Source organism: Periophthalmus magnuspinnatus, chromosome 1 (genome assembly GCF_009829125.3).
Source record: "Periophthalmus magnuspinnatus isolate fPerMag1 chromosome 1, fPerMag1.2.pri, whole genome shotgun sequence".
In the NCBI taxonomy this organism is placed as follows: Eukaryota; Metazoa; Chordata; class Actinopteri; order Gobiiformes; family Gobiidae; genus Periophthalmus; species Periophthalmus magnuspinnatus.
Window position 1 is genome coordinate 13,009,223 of NC_047126.1, and position 21,718 is coordinate 13,030,940.

A 21,718-nucleotide genomic window follows, 5' to 3' on the forward strand; every position below is an offset into this window, starting at 1 on the left:
TTTAAGTGTAGTGTACATGTAGTGGTGTGTTTTTTTAAGTATAATTTTAAGTATTCAGTCACATTTTGAATCCATACACATAACAAAACAGAATTATATACAATGACCAACACAAAATATTCAAAATGTTCTAAATATTTGTGGGTCAAAATAAGGTCTACTTTGCAGTTTTAAAGTTTGAAAATTATTTCTGTGTGTGGCCATTTATGAACCTCACTGGGATATTGTGGTTATGTGGCAGTACTTTGAATGCCACTACTTAAACGGACCACCAGAGCATCAAAACCATGACTTTAGACCATAAATGAGATGCAATGTCTAAGATTACATGATTTATGGATGAGATACAGCATTAGGTTTACTTTTATCACACTGTCCCTCTAGCCATTTTAAATGCATAAATATTGCATTGACCATTCAGGGTTACAGGCACTTTAATATCAGTGAAATACACTTAACACAGAGCAGGAGCAGGGTGTTTCCATGGTGCCCTACCGCTCTCCACCCGACAACATATTATTATTGCAGCATCTAAACAATGTGCATAATGGCATAAATGCAGCCTGGTAACACTGGGAATGATTTTGTTCTCATAAATAACTGTTAGAGGAGAGTCAAAAGCATTTTATTGTTACATCGATTTTCACATCCTATATAACACTTCCTCCGGCTAAGGTAGTTCTGACCGTGCATAGCTTAAGATCTTGAGATAGGTTCCTGAATGCAGCACTGCAGTATCTAACGCTCCTGACAGATTGTCCTAGCATCACTGAAGGATGGTTCAAATGCAGAGGAAAAATTCTCCCTAACCTTAACAATGAATAGTCCTGGTGATTGTAACAGTTAAAGGTATCAGTTACAAAGTTATGCTGCACAACTTTTTCCTGACTTCTGGCTCGGTCATCTGCTCCTCTCCATGGAGTTGTTTTTGCTCAACAGTATGACAATAAGTATCTGTGTCCACATAACGTCGAGCGGTGACACCACGATACAGGGGTGTGGAGTGGCAAGATGGCTCCCAGTAAGAATGCAGGTTTTTCATGGTATTGGTTTTAGCAATAAAATACGGGAAATACAAGTAATTCAATAAATTGATAAATGAAACACAATTCTGTGGAATATTCCAGGCCTAACAATGGCATCTCCATGTGTATATTGTGAATCTTACACCAGTAAAGTTAGATATAGATATAAGCATTCTCATAATTGTCAAGTCCCATGTTTCACAATTTATTGATTTCATTATTTTGAAAGCAATTTAGTAAAGAAAATAAAACTGCTTTTCAGTGGCACTGCATACAATTGATACTGTAGTATTTCTTCTTGCACTCCTTACCACTATAAAGCCCGTCTGAATGAATTCAGCGGTCTGTGAGTAATGTTAGATGTGTTATGTTAATGGTGCTCAGGCCCAGAGCTCCACGAGGAAAGCTGTGATAACAGATACAAGCTATGACCATTTATCTTCAGTGGGACAATAGACACTAACAAAAGGCTTATATACAAACATTACAAATATCATCGTGCAGAGGTTGTGTCATTGAATCAAATACTCATATCAGGTGAAATACTCGGTACTTCATAACACGCACATGAGCTACCAGTATACAGTCTTAACGCTCACCTTAGGTTTATTCATGCTATTGGGGCAATTCTCATTTACAAAAGAGATTTATTGCATGGAAGATGATGATGAAGAAAAAAAATGTTCAAGACTCAAGAATGGGCCTGTCCTAATCACAAATTTTCAAGCGTGATATATTGCTACAGAAAACATCCCCATAATACTGAAACTACTGTACGCCACTGATACTCTAGCATCAAATCACTGTATCCCTTTTCTATAAAAACATGAGCTGCAATAAATCAATGGCACAATCAAACACTAGTAGTTTGTTAGTTAGGTATCTATAAGTAGTTTTGTTGTCAATAAACAGTTCCCCGCTAGTGCAAAGAAAGGATAGGTACGATTTTAAAAAAATGTGTTCATCAGTTGCTGAACGATATGTTGCATAATGATTGTGGAGGCCTTCTCAAGAGCATATTTTTAAGTATTTGATATTCCCATTAGATTCTATTTTAAGCCTATCCTTGGACTATATATGTCTGTCTGCTCCACCTCAGTTCATTCTCTTTAAAGTAATAATTGATTTGATGAACTCAGGAAACCCAGACACTGATTGGGTTGCAAGGACATCGGAAGTTCACCTGCCCACTCAGAGAGCGAAAGAGAGGAGAGAGGAGAGAGAAAGAGAGAGAGAGAGAGATTAGTGACCAAGATGTCATGGTACCTCTGCAAAAGGACCACCTGCTGTTCATCCTGTCACTTTTTCTTTCTTTTTCAGATTTAATATTCTTCCCGCACTCTAACTTTCCCAACCATTTAAAAACCTGCCCTTGGTTCATCTACCTCATGTTATCAGCACTAAAATAGATTATATCTTCAGTTTTAATGATTGGAGAAAACAGCATTGCATTATTATTCATTTTGTAAACAAAACGTAATCAGTCCCTCCCAGCGGACACCATGAAATGACAAACAGACCTAACATAAAATAAACTGAATATATGTCCTGTATTATAATAACCATGCACAACACAATGACAGTGGTGGGAGTGTGTTCTATCTGTTTTTAATATAAATACATGCATTGTCTTGAATAAATCAGTTGGCTGAGATGTGTTTAGCCAGTATTGATATACGCAGACTGCATTAGGACAAATGGAACAGCACAGTCCCCACAGTCCATTATGAGACATTTTAATATTTCTAACATGGGTGAAGGCTGAACATCTACAAGATCTGTTTGGGGAACAATTACGTTTAGCGATACATTACAAAAAGAGGACATACGTTACCATTTTGAAGCTAGAAAACAATGTCTCAACACAAAGTTTAAGGGATTAACAACTTTTAATTGTCAAATTAGTGTTGACACTTGGCAGACAGATTTGTGGCATATTGGGGCACAAATGAAGAATCAAGAGCTTAACACAACAGACTCTGCTCTGTGTACACTTCCTCCAACAGCTTCAAATGCATTGGCTTTGTTTAGTCTGTTCTAGTTTGCATTTCAACTTTAAGACATTATCACTGGTGTTAACACAGGATCTACGTCCACCTGCTTCAGCTTCTGTCATGTTTACTTCAAACCTTACACTGGGACGTCGCCAAGGCAAAATAATAACTTGAAAATGTAACTGCACTGAATCTGCTGCTAGAAGATTCAGCAGAGCTAAGAGGGTTTCTTTTTTATAGATTCATTTATCTAGAGTCATTTTGTTGCATGTTTTATTTCCCTTGTGTAGTTTGGAAAGATCAGTTCTTTCCATCTGGGTGATTGTGTTTGTCCACTGGCTCACAGGTTGGCGATGTGATTGCTGTTGTTGTGTCCTTGGGCAAAACACTTAACCCACCTCGCCCCCAGTGTCTTTGTACACTGGTGTATGAATGAATTAGTAAGTAGTTCCTTGATGTAAAGCTCTTCGAGTGCCTTGAAGAAGAAAAAACGCTATATAAAAATGTGACCATATTTTGACAACATGGGTCAAAATTCATAATAACCAAATGCAGCAAATCAAACTTTTTATCACCCAGTTTACTATTAAAAGAATTAGGGTAGTAACAATGCACTATCTCCCTCACACACAGCACTATCTACAAAAGACACAGAGGAAACTCTGATGTCTCACCAGAATGTGGGTGTGCCAAGTCATGTTGTCCATAAACACAATGAACAGAACCATGCACTGGAGCACACCTCAGTGCCAGCCATGTGACCCAAGCGCCTCTGTACATTGCTCCTCCTTCATTCAAGTACAACTATCATGCAGATTTGCCTTTCCAATATCCATAGACTTTACAGATGCTGGTGTGTAGTACCCTGCGAAATCTAATGAAAGAAATACACCTATCTCACAATGTTGCATTAAATCGCACTTCTTCAACCTAGTGTGTGTTCAGAAGACTACATTCACCTTTTTGACAATGATGTTCATATATACAGTAACAGTAGGTACTGATCTGAGTTAAGTATCATATGAGGAGGGCATGAAAAGACATAAAAAGAGCACCAGAGAGGGAGAGACCTATACCAGGTATAACAAGGTCACTGCACATATGAGCTCAGTTCTGTTGCGTAAAAGAACATGAACTACCCTCACAGCACAAACAGTAATGGCATCCACAGAGAGCGGGAGAGATGCAGTTTAATACAGCTCCAGTGAACAGAACACTAACATGTGTACTGTGTACATGTGCACTATACAGACTAATACAGGTCAGTATTGCCAGAAGGACAAATCCATTAAATGAACTGTGTGACACTCTCAATATGTTATGTACACAACTAGATCATTCTCAAATAGTATTCAGATTTTTGATATAATAAATCACATTAATGAGTACTAGGCACTCAGAACGGTCTTTGAGGGGCTAGGACCCACTTCACAACACAAAGGTTCTGGTTCGATCCCTGTCGCCCAGGCCTTTCTATGTGGAGTTTGCATGTTTCTCCCTGTATCTGGGTGGGTTTCCTCCAAGCATGGTTTCTCCCATCAACCCAAAACATGCACTACAGGTTAAATCCTCCAGCAAAGGTAGTTCAAGCCTAGCAATAAGCTCATGGAGATGTGTCCCTGAACACTGCACTGCGGTACTCACTCCTCCTGAGGCGATGCCCCAGCAGCATTGAAGGATGGGTCAAATCCAGAGGACAAATTTCCCTACAGAGACAATAAAGTGTACTTTAACCTTCAAACTGAGACTAAACCAGGACCAAATAAACCAAGTCTAGAATTAAAATTAAACTTGAGTTAAACCAGAACCAAACATGCACCCTTAGATTAGTGTCAAAACTATGTAGTGCATATAATAAATACAACATTTAAAATATATATGTACACACAATACAAATAATAATATAATAATGTAAACATATGTTTACAATTTATTTTTGGAAATCCAATAATTGCTGCTCTATGCACTTGTCACAGGAGACCAGATAGCACGTATATGGAGTGTCCAGCTGAGGCAAGTCTGCCACAACAACAAGCCTTACACTTACATACATGTGCACACACACATACTTTGTTATGACCCATTAGGCCTTCGACGGTGAGGGGAGGTGACAGGTATCGATCCATTAGGGTGCAGGCAGGTCCAGTGGCACTCCTCAGCCTGTCACTTCTATTGCACTGCTTCTCTGTCTCAACCAACAGCCCCTTTTGGGAATTGATTCTTCAATTAGTTCATGTCTCCTGTGGAGTTAATCACTTTAGTCCATGTGATGTTTCAATGTGGATGGATGTTCTCAAAGACATGGAAATCCATAGTAATGTATTTGCATCAGTTTTGTAATTAACCACTTGACTTGGAGCCTTCCTGATTATCAATAATCAGTGCAGTTGGACAAAATTTGCTTTAATGGCAGTGTTAAAACATTACAACAACAATATATTCAATTACATTGCTCAACGATACCTCAGAAAAAATATGAGCGGGTGCTTTTCCCCAGGTGATGTGATGTGTCATTATACATACAAGTTGTCTGTGTAAACCCTCAGTCATCCAGGTCTGATCCTGTCAACTGGACAAATTGTTGTAAGAGTGAAGACATATATATATATATATATATATATATATATATATATATATATATAGTCAAGCAGACACAGAGAAACATGCACACTCCACATATAAGAGAGAATCTTCACCACTGCAGCACAATTCTGTAAACTCATTTGTATTTACAGCAACCAGAGTTTTCAGTCACAAGAAGAGAAGACATTGCATCATACATCAATTAATAGCGTCCTTATGCAATGTTTCCCAGATAAAACAGACTGTGACACATAAGAGTCTCTGAGTAGAACTTGTTAATGACAACGGTGGTGACTAGACAAGATAAAAAGGCTTATGCTCGCTTAAAAACAGCTACAATTATGTGCAATACCCTCCCCCGGGTTTCTCATGAGCCTCACTGCTTTGATCTGGGCTGGATAAAAGAAGTAAGGGTCAGTAGTGGCACTACATGGAGCTAAGTAAGCACGATATATACATGCACACCAGTGCTGGAATGTAACAAAGTAAAAGTAGTAACATATTGTACTTAAGTACAATTTTTAGGTATCTGCACCTTACTTATTTTTTTAAGTGAATTCTTTTTACTTTTACTTCACTACATTTGAGAGCAGGTATGTGTACTTTCTACTCCACTATTTTTTGAACAGGACTGAAAGTAAAATATTTTTTATTACTGTCTGAGACCTGCTGAAAAGGCTGAGGGTTTATATTTATCAACTTCATAATTTGAGCAAACAAAAATGTACAAATACAACCAGCTAGAAAAAAGAGATTAGATTAAATTGTTTCTGTTAAACAAAATTCAGTGTAAATCTGTATCAAAATCACTACATTTGAAGCTTTATTAGATCTGAAAATCTGTGCAAAATGCTTTTACTTCTTACTCTTTAAGTACATGTTTACAGTACAATCCACTACATGATCTGTTGAAGCACAGCTCCATAGTTAAAATGTTCTCACTTTAATATAAATGCTCCTTCTTACACTAGTATTCAGCAACTTGAATCATCATTAACAATACGTTTCTTCTGTCTTGGGACCTGAAAGATACTATTTTGGGTAGCTTGCCCTGTATTAATTGTGATTTAAAATATCAAACAACAATTATAATATTCATAGATTGAATTGAATGCTATTTCTTTGAGGAGAAACTGTTTCCATTATTCATTTGCTTTCACACTGCCCAATAACTTTCTATAGAGCTCTCCCAGGGCTACAAGATCTTTTGGGGTACATATTTACAATATGTACAGTATATACAGTATATACAGTATATACAGTATATATATATACAGTATATATATATATACAGTATATATATATATACAGTATATATATATATATATACAGTATATATATATATATATATATATATATATATATATATATATATACAGTATATATATATATATATATACACTGTATATACTGTACATATTGTACATATTGTAAATATGTACCCCGAAAGATCACAATTAAACCTCTCTGTGTCTCTTTTGTAACCCTCAAATTGATTCCTAATTTTAACTCAGCTTCCTCTCAGCTCTGCTCACTTTCTGTTCCTCTGTGGTGCTGCCTGAGTCTCACCTATACAGGTTTTCACAACTTTAGTTTCATTCATGGGTGTGAAGTGTGGGAATGAAAAAATGTATGCTCCTGCTTCTCGTGTCTCACACTCTATCTCCTTGGACAATACATTAATAATTGATCAAATATATAAGGTCCTAATCTAACAGTTACAGCAAATGCTTCTGCCAGTGTGTATCTACCAGTAAAGTTCAGTACTTCTCCATGTGGTGCTGGAGATGTCTTCACAGGGGGAGTCTTACTGCAGATTGGCAGCCTATTGAGCTCATAAATGAGACTAAATTAAGCTCATGATTGAAGTTTCTGAATTAACTGTAGTAACTGTGATGGGCAGCTGAAGAGAAGGATAACTATTACAAATTGTATGCAGACCCACTGAAGACATATAGTACCTCACTAAATTAGGGTTTATATCAGTTACTCTCCAATATCTTTCCTTCCACACAACCTAAAGCCCATTTTTCAACAGCTACTTGATTGGGCTGTTTCTGCATACTCCGATAAAGCTGTACTTTGATTGCTCTTATTTATGCCTGGTGTGTACAATTTGCAGGGTCTAGCTCTCTCTCCTGTGGGTAGTCCCAACATCACACCACGCCCGAATAGCTAGGAGAGCCATAATAACGAGGGGGGATATAGTCGCGGCATCTATGTGTGATGTAACCATAGCAACACCTGCCAATATACTGCGCAGCCCACTATACAGCAAGATAGACATGAAGAGGAGAAATGAAGAGGTATTGGGGCTTATTAAGTAGATCGTTAATGGCAGACTCTAGAAATAAAATCCAGCAAGGTCATGCACCTTGTTTGAAACTACATCGTGTGTGAGTCAATCATGAGTGTGTGTAGGAGTTCAAATATGCATATAGACCTCATTTTCAATACCGACAGATGCCTCAGTTTGGGCAGGGCAGTATGACAAAAAAATGTATAAATAAAAAAAAGTATTCATTTCATCTTTGCAAAAAAAAAAAAAAAAAAAAAATAAATATTTATTTATTAAAAAAAAACAAATTTTTATCAGTACCACTTTACATATAATATAGTCTCTCGATTAAAAAGTGTAGAACGTAGCAAATTTCAAAAAGACTGAATGTGAATCCTGTTTATAAAATAAAATCCCAAGGTAAATCAACATTTTAAATTTAGATAGAAGTACAACAAATCCAAAATAAGAAAATAGAATACATATATATATATATAATACTGCCAGGATCTGCTGTAAGTAAGTTCGCTTTATATTAAATCTATACGCCCAGCACATTTGTGTCAAAGGACAACATCATACCATACATTTTTTAATACCTAGCCAGGACATGAGGACAGAAAAGTCAAGAGAGCAGCACAAGTTCACGTGTATGTGCTCCATATTGACTAAAAATGTGTAGAACTGCAGCTGAGGAGGAAAGTTTGACAGTGATGGAGGTACAAATTATATTTATACTGACCTGTGTCAGCTTTGGTAATGCCCACTGGACAAAATGGACAAGGACAAAAACATCAACACAAACAATTAAATCACTAAGCGACAGGTCATTTCAGCTAAATGACAGCTACTGCAGTCAGCAACGGTGTGCAGTGGAGTTTACTCATAGCACAAAAGTACACATGTACCGTATATACTGTTAGTTACTGACATAAATACATACAATTATATAATGTTTATTGTCAAAAATCATGCTACAAACCTTATAAAGTTAACAAAAAGTTGTTTGACAGTATCAATAGTCAAGCCTCATTAGAACCTCCAGAATTCACTCACTGAGCTGCACAGGCTGCTCTAGCAGTGATTAATGATTGGCTACAAGCACTAGGGTTTAGGTTCACATACCCCAAATGAGACTGATGTGAATCTGTTTTCTGATTAGATAATCATCTTGACAACATACACTAAATTATAACATAAACAACAAACGAGAGAGGAGAGTGTGTCAATGGGTCAGTAGCTGTGAGTATGGTGCTTTTCCAAGGATCCAAAGTAAAAAGGTACTCAAATACAAAAAGAGGAGACTATCCAACTTCAAATCAAAAGTCCTTTATTAGGCTATAATTGGGTCATGCCGACGCGTTTCCCGGTGGCCGTAAACAGTGAAAAGTTATATGAGATGAACATGTGATCAAGGTGACCATCCCATTAAATTACAATACAATTACAATTTTTAAAAATAAACACCTTGGCCACCATGTCCAATGTTTTTGTAATTAAAAATAAATCATCCTTTGATTAGAACATGTCTACTTCATACCTGGACACATGGTTAGGTAATGTTTGTCATTTAAAATCTAAATCGTACATACACGTCTTTTCCTATTATGTTTTTGTAGAAAGCTCAGAAACCTAAACTCTGCAACACACTGGCCTCAGTCTCTTTATTGAAGCGGAGAACAGCTTGGAGTGAGCTGTCATCTAAATTGACAGACAGTCTAGACATTTATTGTATTGTTTGAATACGAGCGCTGAAGGAGTGAAACAAAGAAAGTGTAGCTTTAGAACAGCGTTTACATTGTTTTGACAAGAAAAGATAAAAAAGTAAAAATCCATCCAACTCTTGTAGCTCTTAGCCAAGGTCTTCATTTCTCCTCAGAAATAGTTATTTTTACTCTCAATTCAACTGCATGTGTAAATAACAGACTGAGAAAGAATGAATAGAAAAGATACAACACAGTGGAACTATGGAGGAGCAGGGCTGATAGTCGTGTTCATACTCGATACTGATTTTGATCACACAATGATAAAAAAAAAGTATAGAATGGATACTATTTTCTTTATGTTGCCATGTGGTTTTATAAAGCTCCAAATCATTCTAAAACTATTAATAGCAGCAGAGGATTTTTTAAAGATGAGAATACTGAGAATGCTAATTGAATGATAGGTGAAGATGGTTTCAAAGAGCTAAAGGTATGACCTGTTTTTGAACTTTGAAAGGTGAAGAGTTGATCTGGACCATCATGTCATACCATTCATCATATATTGTTGTTTGCTTTGACTTGATATGAGATGATAATATTGTGATACCAGGGTTAGGGTTAGGTGTGATACTCACCTAACCCTAACCCATCCACAACAGGTAAAATCTTCCAGTTAAAAAAGTTCTGACTAAGCCTAGCTCGAGATCTGGAGATGGGTCCGCTGCTCTTGACAGGTTGCCCCAGTAGCACTGAAGGATGGGTCAAATGCGAAGATTTGCCTACAGGGACCATAATGCATACCTTCAGCTAGAGTGAACACCGATAGAGTTTAAGCATTTAAATCCGGGCTCAAAACAGTTCTGTTGAGCTGTGCATATGACTGAGAGATTTTTGTGCACTCTTCTCATTTAATGTTAATTTTATGATGATTATTGATGGTTATTTATGTTTTGACTTGTTGTATGGTGATTTAATGTCTTTCTTATTCTGTAAAGCACTTTGAATGACTTTGTGTACGAATTGTGCTATACAAATAAACTTGCCTTGCCATTGATTGTGGAAGCTCTGCCAATGCTAAAAACACTAGCGACAGAACAGATTTTGTAGAACTTTTAACTTATAATGATGTTTAAAAACCTCAAATAAGTTAAAGGATTAGCAACTTGGGTAAAGGTAAAGCATTTAGTTTTGTTATATTTTAAATTCTACTTTTTTCCCCAGAAATCTTTCACAAACTTCAACATCATATCCATTTGTCAACTTCCAAATGTGTAAACATGTGCCATACTGACAGCTTTTCAGGGTGCATCATTTGAACATCATCTGCGCTAGTCTGGAAATGTGTTTTGCAGGGGTGAAGCTCCAAACATAATAAGGTAAAGTTTGTACCTGTGTTGTTCCATCAGTTGCACAGAATTCAAATTGGGAATGGAACACGCTGGCCTGTAGACGAGAGCTGGGGGACGCCGCGTTCCTCCCTCTTGCCATTCATCAGCCCCGATTCGGCGACAGCAAGACTCTGGCAACCTAATTATCTGTGAAGGCTGAGGCTTGTTTAATCGCAGCGGCCGCACAAAACTGTTGTTGTGCCACGACAGAGATTTAGAGGAAGCTGAAGAGGTGAGAGCCAGGGCACAACAGCAAAACTCTACAAGACAAAGGCAATCTCCCACCCCACTGCGTTTGGTCCACTCCTAATGATACAAGGTCATCACACTCTCCGCAGCCAGGGGCATCTAAGTTCAGGAAGTTTGGCGTTATTGTTGCCCCTGTGGGTGTTGTTTAGTGTTTGTGTATTGTCTAACAGTGAGGCTCTCAAACAGGTGACTAAATTTAGATGTGTCCCACCTGCAGCTGCTCTCAGGAGGATGTGATTGGTTGACAGTGCAAAGAAATCGCTAGTTCCTCTGCGGTGTCATTATTGTAGAATGCACCAAGAGATGCCAGTAATTAACTATATATCTTCTGTGTCCTACTTTCTAAACTGCATAGTTGAAAACATTTTTTTTCTTCATCATCATGCAACACAACATGCAAAAAGATGTCAAAACAAAACATGTACTTGTACATTGGATTTATGTGATACAGCATAAAAGTGCACTTATCTTTCTTTTTGTTATTTTCTTTGCACATCTATAAACTGTGAGTCCCAAGTGATTAGTTGCCATAGTATCAGTTCAATCAGACTAGAACAGTCTTTGAACAATGCTCTGTTTGTTCCATAACCTATTCCATAGATATACACCAAGGTCTATGACCGTAGACCCTGTATTGAATTAGAGGTTTATGAGAGGAACTAAATGCCATAGAATCCCTCTTGACAAGCTAATTTGAAGTTATCACCAACACAGTTTAAAGGCAATAACGCTGTTTAAAGTTTTAAAGGCCAGAGGAAATGGACAGAGAGCCAGAACAAGTACATTTTCCTCTTTGGAGATCAGCCACAATCAAGGGACAGCCGCTGGAAATCAAGTGTGGAGCTTTGGAAGGGAAACGCGTTTGGTATAATAAAGCACAAACAAGTACAAGCAAGTGTGTGGCTGCCTCAATGGACAGGCCCCAGTGCACACTGAAGCAGTGAGCTGCCAGTGTGAGATACAGATACAATAAAGAGCCCTAAGTCAAGCTCTCGGTGTAAGATGGTGGGAAACAGCTCAGGAAAAGACGACTGATACAAAGTGAAATGCCGTTACAACCACTTGCCTAATTGAGTCCAGTTGGAACAATTATGCATTACAACACTTTTTAATTAAAGTCTGCATTAGTTCATCAAAAATAGCAATATTATCAAATTCACAAATGCTCTCTCCTTCAGATACTGGGCACTGTAGACCTGGAGATGCTGACAAAAGTGTCAAAGTCTTTCTCAAGCTCCTTAGATATGTTATGTTGTCTCCTTGAACAAAACCATGAGGTCAAAATGTGCTGAAGAGGTAATTTGTGCAATGTCTTTTATAAGGCAAGGCATGATTTATATTGCATTTATATCGATCATTTGTAAATGTGTAAAAGGCCAGGACACTGCTAGTGCAGTCACTGATTTATGACCACTGTAATTATCTTTTACTAGAGGAGTTCACGGATGGCTCTGAGTGAGCCTTTCATGTAATGATCTGACTGCACAGCGTCCCTTTATTTTAGTTTAATGCCAACTCAAACAGTCTGTACCTTCTCTATATGTTACAACTGACAATTCAATAACACCTCAATATGCATTTATATTCACAATAATAACAAATAATTGTCAAAATCATGTAAGCATATTGTATGCTAAATATTTAACAATTAGTCATATAATACAAATAGACTGCGTCTCAGTGGGTTCTCTCTGTTCTATAAACATGGCATAATGAAAGGCGTGTATATACACTTACAGGCTCTAAGATAGCACTGTCTTTGGAGAATGACTTGCTATAAAACTTAACTTTCTACATCTTGATCCACATCTCTATACCACTGCAGTATGTTACCACGAGCCAGAGGGTCAGACCATCATAACACCTTGTCTAAAATCTATATTACCACCTTTAAAGCTGTCAAAATTTCACCCGATAAGTTTGATCAACAGTGACCTGCTCCTGACCTGTCTGCCATGATAAAGGATTTGCAATATATCCTACACATCTGCCCTTGAGGTGAAGAAAACTTTTGAGAACCAAAACTACATTTTCTTTTACCCTTTCTTCCATGGTCTCCACTTCTCCCTCAAAACGTCCCCAAATCATTTAATATTTAAATTTAATGACAAGTCTCATTTACCCAGGTCACCACTCAAAGAAGATATGCTCAAAATTGTGCAGCAAACTAAAAGACCTTCAAGTCCAGAACCAATGGTGAACCTGCTCTAATATGCAGAGCACAGTTCAATGACACCAGACATCAAAGAGCTGGACTCTCCTCTGCTGCCACCATGAGGTTAAAACAGGTAGTGTTTGCTTATGGTCTTAAAAAAAGGAAAACATGTAATACTGATAAAATGCTTATACAGAGGTTACTGTCAACCAAGTGACGCTGACAGCTTTGAAAGAGCTTTGAAAAAGAAAATCCTGTGCTTGTTCAGTGCTACAATGTCATCTCAGGGAATGAGGGCAAAATGTATAAATATGTATAATAGAAGGTCAATTATCCAAACTTTGTATATGCTAAACTTATACAAACATCCAAATTAACAAGAAATAACAATAACTATACGTTAAAAAGGCAAACTGTAAGGGGATAGCTGCTAGTGTCTAAGTCCGCATTCCCTCAGTACAGAGATTTCAGTTCTCTCATCATTCTCCACAAACTGCAATGAAGGTGTGAGAAGGTGAAGGACCAAGGAACATACAGCACAAGAGAAAATCTGTTGCCATGTCAACCAAAGAAAGGTGAGAATAACAGAAATGAAAGCTTAGGCCTATAGTTATGTCTTGTATGTCTGCTAGACTCTAGTGCCCCCTTTAGGTTGTAGAATGTTTATACATGACTCGTGTGTGTGTGTGTGTGTGTGTGTGTGTGTGTGTGTGTGTGTGTGTGTGTGTGTGTGTATATGTATATGTATATGTATATATATATATATATATATATATATATATATATATATATATATATATATATATATATATATATATATATATATATATATAGTTCAATAAACAATAGACAGGGGTTTTATCATGTGTACTTTTCTTTTGTAATATAATAATAATAATAATAATAATAATAATAATAATAATAATAATAATACTGTGACCTAGTAGGCCTAGTAGAAAATACACTTTGTATTGTAAAGTAAAAGAAAAATTCTAATCTGTCAACTGGACAAAATGTTGTTATTTGTCCAGTTGACAGATTTGAATTTTTCTTTTACTATGGCTCATATCTGGACGACAGAGGGATTACACACTTTATATGACACTTTATATTGTATTTAGATGAGACGCAATATTTTGGGAATGTTCAGGAAACTTTCAATGGGGATTAACAGGATTTGCAGAAATGATATAAAGCGAATGAACACAAAAAGGTTGTAACATGAGGATATCTATAGTAGCAGAGCAACTGGATTTAAAACAAATAACACACAACTCAATCACACAGCTGAGGGCAGCGTACCCTTGACCAAGAGCATCAGGAATGATTCCTGACAGTGTTTATTTTATCAACTAATAGTTCATCAATGTAATATACTAAAGTAAAAGTATAGATACAGAGGTAAAAACTTACTCCAGTAAAAGTATCACATGAAAAATTTACTCTAAGTACCCGTTTTAAAATGTACTTTAAGAGTAAAAAGTACTAGTATTTCACACAAGTGTTACTTTTTTTTTTTTTTAAGGGTTAGATGTACTGATATTGATTAAAAAAAATACAAATATTGGTCAACAGTAACAATACGAATCAATTTCTTATTTTTTCTTAAGAATTTTGTATATTTCTTTTTGTTTGCTCAAAGCCAAAGCATGAACTCGAAAATTCAGGTCAGGGTTTGATCAGGATGTTACCACAAATATTGTAAAAATAACCTCTCTAAAAGTACTTTTTACTTTTCAGTCCTGTAAAAAAATGTAGTAGAGTAGAGAGTACAGATACCTGCTCTTAAATCTAGTGAAGTAAACGTGAAAAGTCTCCTCTGTAAAATGTACTTAAGTAAAGTACAGATACCTAAAAAATCTACTTAAGTACAGTACTTTACTATTTTTTACTTTGTTACCTCTCACCACTGCTAAAGTATAGATGTCTTTGTCAACTAATAAAAACTAAACAGAGACACCAGGAAATTAGATCCAAACTCCCAATGGAACGATATATGTGTTTTTATTCAATCACAGAAGCCCAAACCAGACCATATAAACTCAATGTCAAAGGAACAGGTCTTTATATATGAAACAGAAAGTCCAAGCAATGCAATCATGTTCATTTGAATTTAAAGTACATTAAATGGATTTAATAGTTAATGTAGATGTGGTCAATTAAATAAGCACAATATATTTTTCACAGAGTAATGAATCTATCAACCTAATGTTGTATATTTTTACATTTAGGCAGAACTATAATTTTATGTTTATTTGTATCATATCTTATTGTTTTATCATAGCTAATAATAATAATTATTATTATTATGATTATTATTAGTATTACTGTGATAATAATAATAATAATAATAATAATAATAATAATAATAATAATTATTATTATTATTATTATTATTATTATTATTGTTATTTATTTATTTAATTTATTTATTTTTTGTTGTTTTTTTTTTGTTTTTTTGTGTTACGTTGCACCATATCCCCAAAGCAAGGTTCTAGTTTGTGAATTTTGTTCCCTGACAATAGCAATAAACCGTATTCTGTGATCTGTAAACATACTGTCAGTTATGGTGGACAATATAGTGATAACTGCAATATCAGTGCATCATTATCTGTATCGTGTGCCATGTATCACTGACACACTCTGCTGCTGGACAGTGACAGGGAATAGAAAGGGACGGACATGAAGGAAGTGAGGCCAAAGTATGATGCTTAGGTCCATAAAGTACGATGCTTAGATCCATAAAGTTGCGGTGACCTGGCAAGGCTCAGTTTAACACTATCACATCTCAAACACACATCCAGTAAAACTATAGAAATGGCTCTAATATAACACACCTTGCAGAAACACAATGCAGCATTATAATTTATATGTTATTACAAGTACTACAAATGCCAATACAATATAATGTGCCTTTATCATGAAGTATGCACAGCACCATGAGGAGCAATGAGACCGTTTACAGAGTGGTGAAGTTCATCATCTCTGCTAAGTCGGGCGAGCTGCTCCATCGCATGTGTGGAGATTAGGAGCATTATATCATTGCTATCAGTGGTCTGAATGAGCGCCTTACCCTCGTGGGGGTGGTTCAGATTAAGGTGATCCCTGTTTACTAATGCACTGACAGGACATTAAAAGGAGGCCGACCCCCCACTAAACTATTGGTGGACACTATAGCATAATGACTATAGCCTGGAACTGATGAAAATAGGCCAGTTCTCAGATGTGAGCTGCTGGGTGCCCACACACTCAGGAAGCTCGCAGAAGGGCGGAGCTTCCAGCATTGCGTGACAAGACTGAAGAAAACCGAGTGCAGCCTGGCGTCTCACTAACACACATGCACACTCTCACGTGCACAAGCCCCCATTCCCACTCACACACACGTGCACATGTACGTGCACGTGTACAGGCTTTTTAGTCTTTTATGTTGCTTCAGGTCAGGGTTAGTCAGGCCCTTTCTTCACTTTCTCCTGTCCACTTCAAAAGTGAAACATCCCATTTACACTGGAAAGAGACCTGAAAAGTATAAAGTCATTTATAAAATATTACACACTATGATGTATGTGCACTTATTTATGTGTTTATACTTTATCAATAGCAGTGTTGTTTTTTTTTATTTATTAAAAATAGTATAAAAATGCTATTTGAATCAGATAAAAGTGGACCAAGATATTTTTATCAGTTGTTGTATTGAGAAAATATTATAGCTGCATGGACTTCGGTATAAGTGTGTGTGTAAGAGACATGTTTCATCATGTTATCAAATGCAGAATAGTATATAAGAATAAAAATTTATGCTACAATCGTGAAGGAAGAATTTAATAAAATTCACAAAATTATACTTCCAAAATTCTAAAATCTGAGATTGTTTTTCTTTTCTCTTTGATAAAAAAGCAAACAGAAACTAGTTTACTGTTGCCTGTATATACATTCCACTTCTAAAAACAAAAAAAAAACAAAAACAAAAAAAATACAGGCTACAAATGTAAAATGAAACTAATCGTGCTTCATTCGAATAATCAAGCCTGTACCTTTGCGCCCGTGTTTGTCCCGAGATACTGACTCATACTTACACAGAACCAGGACACAAACAGGACTTAAGCAGGACAGAAGCAGGACAGAAGCAGGACAGAACCAGGACAGAACCAGGACAGAACCAGGACAGAAACAGGACAGAAACAGAACAGAAACAGGACAGAAACAGAACAGAAACAGGACAGAAACAGAACAGCAGGTGGACCGCGGCCTCCAGCTCGGCCTTGCCTTTGCCTTGTGGCCTTGGTGAGTTTCTCACGCGATGTTAAAATGCTCGGTGCATCTGACCGTGACAGAGGACAGCCGGGTCTGAATATTTGGAGCTGATCATAAAAAGTCTGGAGCGGCTTCAGGGTCCCGGGCTGAAGACGCCTCTTTATCCACAGTCACGTGCTGATCCCGGACGTGTTTGATTTAGGGAAATTGGCCTCAACACTGCGGTCAAACTGATAATGCTAATCTAAGTTTTAATGTGTAACTATTGGCTAATATAAACAGGGGCTTAGGGATTAATCGGTTTAATTTGAAGAAATAAGTAATCGTTTGTTCTGTTGTGTGGGTCGATTCAGACCTTCGTCTAGTTCTCATCCACGCAAAGATTTTGTACAAGAGTATTTCACCAAATCTGCCCCAAAGACCTATGTGCTGAACCTAAAAAGTCACGCAGCGACAGTCCTACACTTTACATAATTAGCAAAGTTTCACTCTCTCACTGTCTCTCTCTGTCTGTCTGTCTCTCTCCCTGCCTGTCTCTGTCTGTCTCTCTCTCTCTGTCGGTCTTTCTCTCTGTTTTTCTCTCTCGCCGTCTCTCTCTCTCTCTCTCTTTGTCTTTCTCATTCTCTCTCTCTCTCTCTCTCTCATTGTCTCTCTCTTCGTCTCTCTCTTCACAGTCTTCCTCCTCTTTTGACATTTAGCTCTGCAGGTCATGTATGCGTATAGTGGCTGAGCTCTTAAGTTTAAGCTTATTACAGAAGGTCATAAAGTCCAATAGCCACGTGTTTCCAACTATGCTCCAAAAAGATCAAGACATTTTACCACGTTTGTGACAAATCCACCTGAGCGCAAAAATCCAAAGGAGCGCACCAGTGCGGACATGTTTAGGTTTCAGCAAATGTCTGTTATCAGCCTCACCTAAAGAAAAAGTCCGGTGTATTTTGTAAAGATACTCTCGTGGAAGTTCAAGTGAGTGGGATGACTCGGGAAGAGAAAGGATTTAGCGGGGGTCTGGTGAGAAGAAAAGGTCCTCGCTTTCAGCCCCTTTGCTGCGCTGACGAGTGCGTCCTGACAGAGGTTAACGTACCGTAAAGAGGTTAAATAAACGAACATTCCCGTTAGAAACCCTTCAGACACATAAGGCCTTATGAGAGACACGGTGACAGAGGTGGTCTGTGCAGTGTGGACTGGACACTGGACACTGTTTCACTTTTAAACTAAACCTTATGAGTATCACTTTTTCAGATTGATTTGGCTTTCTCCCATCTGTTCAACAGACAACGCACTTATGAACTAATAGTCTCTACTTTTCACCCAAAAGCAAAAATGCACAGCACTGACTAAATCTGAACAGATAAAAAGCCAAGTTTAGTGAATATAGTGAATATGCAAATCCTATAAAAACCCTGCATCACAAATATCACACATAAATCAACCAGAGCAGGGGCCTGATTCCTCTTTCTTCTAGAGCTACGAGTCAAGATACTGTCAAATAGCCTATTAATATCACACAAAAAATAATGCAAAGAAAACAATCTGTAAGAGAAATAGAGCTCAGGTGTTAAAGTGATAAGGCGATCAGGTGCAATCTTGCAATTGCACAAATCCGAACAGTAAGAATGGGGTCAAAATCCTCCAATCCAAATCCTTTAACTTTTGAGCTGAACATCTGAGTGCACAGGGTCCATGTGAGGCGGGCTGATATTGAGCTAAAGCCCCGCTGTTTGTGCACCACACTATGCTGTTGACTTGTGCTGAGAGGAAAGAGAACGGCTGAGATTATGGGCAATTAAAGCCCACTTTATGCTAGTCTGCTGGCGTCACTAAGTCTGGCCAGGAATGCACACCTCGGCTAATACTATCAATGAGAACAAACTCTGCTGCAGCAACTTCTTATGTACAGTGAATTATTAATGCCAGGGCTAGCACAGGGGCTAAGCTGCAGGCATGTTAATTCAAGGAGGTATGCAGAATACAGATGTACTTTAGGAAATATACTTTTGACAAACTGCTTCCAAGTCAGCGCACACATTCAAACATATTCTACTTAATTCTACTTAATAATAAAACAGTTAAAACATATTATTATTAAGCTGCGATGTGTTAAATGACATAACTTTATAGTCAGACACCAAGTGCAATGGCAAAGGTTTAACGCAGTAAGTTATTGTCACCATTAGAGGGCTCCACACAAACATGATAGTAACCAGACGTCTATACACCATGTTGATTGCATTAATGGGCTAATCTAACGACATTGGAAATAGATGAACAGAATAATTCATGTGCATTGTTGGCCTGTGACGTGGGTTTTAAATGAAGTCAGCTGAGGTCTCTATCTTTCCCTATGTCTGTACCAGGGGCTCTTAATGTAAAGGGTGCAGTGAGATGCCCCTTAGGAGTGCCCTGGCTTCCTGTCTCTGCCCTCGTCTCGCCGCCTACGATGGAACAAACTAGGTCAAAACGTCTCCACTCCCATTGACTGGAAATCCTGCTGAGAGTGAAACATGACTATTCACACATAACACTCAATACAACTTTGAAATCATGGCTGGATCATTACACATAGTGAAGTCACATAGAGCATGAGATACAGGTCCAAACTCTGGAAGAGCCCCTTTTTATGTTTCATGCACAAATAGAGAAAATGATGGTGACACATCAGCAGACTGGTCATGATAACTGATGTACTATATTGACTTATCGTTCAGTAAACGTTATGTCAGCTGGTATTATTTTTTTGCTCAACATTTGCATTTTCTTTGCAGTAGTGTAGGGTAACCAGACGTCCCTATTTACCCGGGATAGTCCCAGTTTTGAGCCCCCTGTCCCAGCAGATTTATCTCGAACCACTGGTTTTATACAAGAAATGTCGCAGATGTCCCTATTTTTGACCAAATTCATTCCTATTAAAAGTAAAAGGGGGAATTATTGTCATTTCTTTAGCTAAAATACAGAAAACTTGCTTGAAAATGACCATAAGGCAAAAAAATAAAAAAGTGTGTCAAAAATGAACAATGTTTTCGGTCTTTTCATTTTATTTATATCAGCCATGAAAATCTCATCACCCAAGAACAGTGGGGAGATTTTTCTTTTTTTTATTTTGTAATACAATAAGCTGTAGCAGTTGAATAAGTCACTTCATAAGTATTGGTTCATTCTGCTATTCAATTGTTGCAACTAATGCCTTTTAATGATTTTGTGCATTTAAAATAGTTTACTGGGATTATCCTGCTTTGCTGATATTGTGTCAGTGGCATAAAGTAATTTCGATATTACCATTTATCGCAATGCAATTCTATGTAGCAATATATGGTGTTTCAAAATGTGTTTTCGTAATGGTCAGTTACATAGTGCAGATAGAGAGGTTGGTTTTCAATAGCTTCTAAATTCTATGATGTTAATCCAATTGGAGAAAAGAGAAAGGGGTTGTGGCTGCTTTAAGAAAGACTGGAAAATGTCAAAGTTAACTATTTGACTGTTTATGTTCATTGCTAATGCTTTATATCATGCATCACATTTCAGAAAGGGAGTGATTTACCCCATTGCCATCTTATTTCACTTAGCTCTTGGCTGGTGTTAACAAAGCGGAGCTGGTTTGGCGGCGGACGGGCCTGGCAGTCACCCGCTGGAAAGCTCTTTGTTGGGCCAAAAGCAGAAACATGCTCAATTTGCGGCAGCTGTCTCCTGGAGCACACTCCGCAGCTGATCTGATGGTGCATGGATGAGGGTGTAACTGATGTCAAAGCCGCGGTGGCACGGAGGGGGTCATGATGGAGGGTCAGGACAGTGGGCCCTGTGAAGCAAAGGGCACGCCACACTGGATGAGGATCAGGGAGAGAGAGAGAAAGTCAAAGGAATGGAGAGAGAGACAGACAGAATGGAGAAAGAGAGAAAGAAAGAGAAGGGGATGATAGTGAGAGCTAGACAGGGATGAGGGAGATGGAGGGAGAGTGAAAGAGAGAAAATGGGAGAGAGAGAAAAGGAGAGAGGGAGAGAGGAGAGAGCTGATAGGGAGAGCACGGCCTCCAGTCAGAGCTGTTGGTCCCAGAGTAGAGGAGCCGGCCGGGAGCTATATCAGTCAGACATGTTCTG